Genomic DNA, 2,006 nt, shown 5'->3' on the forward strand with positions numbered 1-2,006 from the left:
CAGTGGAAAAGGAGGAGTCAGCTGAGGAGGAGACGGAGGATGGAGTAGGAGAAGGACAAGAAGAGGCAGGCCTGCATGCAATCCGTGGTGCTAACACCAAATCCACACGGGTGCCATGGGTTGCATGCTTGACAGCCGTCAGAAGGTTCACCCAGTGGGCAGTAAATGTTATGTACCTTCCCTGCCTATGTTTGCTAGACCACGTGACTGTGGTCAGATGTATCTTGGCACCGACACTGTGTGCCAGAGATATATTCACTTGCCGCTGAACATGGCCATATAGCTCTGGGATGCCCTTCTGGGAGAAATTTTCTTCCGGGGACCTTCCATTGCGGTGTGCCAATGGGCACAAATTTTCTAAAGGCCTCCGAGTCCACCAGTTTATATGGCAGTAGTTGGCAGGCTAGCAGTTCCGACAAGCCGGCGGTCAGCCGTTGGGCAAGAGGGTTATCCGGCGTCATCAACTTTTTACGTTTGAACATTTGGGCCACGGAAGCCTGCCTTTTGCCAGATGAACGCGACGACGGCACGGTGGAAGGTGGAGTGGAGGACAAATGGGAGGAGAGAGGAGAAGGAGAAGAGGTAAGACGTGGAGCGCCGGGAGTGTGGCTTTGTGGGTTCTGACAGTGTTGCTCCCACTGGGCTCAGTGATGGGAGGCCAGGGGAATTCTTAAGGCGGTCGTCCTCAGGTGAGTGTTGGGCTTACCATGACTTATGCGTTGACAGCACAGGCTGCAGATGGCAACACTATTGTCAGCAGCTGACACGTTAAAAAAAAAGCCCACACTGCGGAGCCATGTGCCGGCGTCCTGGGAGCGCCATATGTGACCGTTCATGGTGGATGGCTCGCTCCTGATACATTTGCAGTATGCTTTTTGCCTCCTGTGCGCTGCAAGTTCTGCCTGCTTCTCCTCCTTCTCTTCCCTATCTGCTGCTCCGTCTCTGAACTCCCCTCCTCTTCCTCTCTTGTGGGCAGCCATGTGACGTCCATCGACACGTCATCATCGTCACCTTCACCACCACTGACATTAGAGATCTTGGAGTAGGCAGCAACAGTACTGTCGTCAGACCGCTGGGTGGCGGCCGTTGCTACCTACTCCTCCTGATCCGATTCCAAGAATGGCTGCGCATCGGTAAGGTCTGTGAATGGATGGAAAAATAATTCCTCTGACTCAAGTGGAGGGGCTATGGTGGTGGTCGTGGTGTCTTTGGGGGTGCACACAGCAGAGAGTGAGGAGGGTGCTGATACAAAGGATGAAGATGGTGCAGAAGCGGAAGTCTGAGTGAGCCACTCAACCAACTCTGGTGAATCCTTTGACATAATCGCACGCACCTTCTCCAACTTCCCACTTAGGCTCCGGCCTGGTTCACCTGTCCGACCCCTACCACCCCTGTGGAACGGCCTGCCTCTTCCTCTGCCTGCCATTTTCAAAATTACCCTTTGACAAAGTCCCTATAGAAGAGCAGTATTTGTGGAAGCAGGTATATAGAACCCCTTATGATTATTTGCTAGAAGCAGGTATATCAAAACCCCTTAATCAGTTCTTTTGGGGCAACAGGTATATCACACCAGTTTCAATTAGTTGTTCCAATAGAGTTTGTCCCTATTTTGCACAATACAAATGCACTATATAGAAAGTATATTATAGGTATATCACACCCCTGCCTCAATCAGTTTTTTTTTGGGGGGGGGGGCAACTAGTATATCACACCAGTTGCAATTAGTTGTTCCAATAGCGTTTGTCCCTCTGTATAGCTGTGGTATCTCAGCAGAACCGCACACAACTGCTGCACAATACAAATGCACTATATAGGTATATTACACCCCTGCCTCAATCAGTTTTTTGGGGGCAACTGGTATATCACATCAGTTGCAATTAGTTGTTCCAATAGCATTTGTCCCTCTGTTTAGCTGCGGTATCTCAGCAGAACTGCACACAACTGCTGCACAATACATATGCACTATATAGAAAGTATATTATAGGCATATCACACCCCTGCCTCAA

This window comes from Bufo bufo, chromosome 3 (genome assembly GCF_905171765.1).
Source record: "Bufo bufo chromosome 3, aBufBuf1.1, whole genome shotgun sequence".
Lineage (NCBI taxonomy): Eukaryota > Metazoa > Chordata > Amphibia > Anura > Bufonidae > Bufo > Bufo bufo.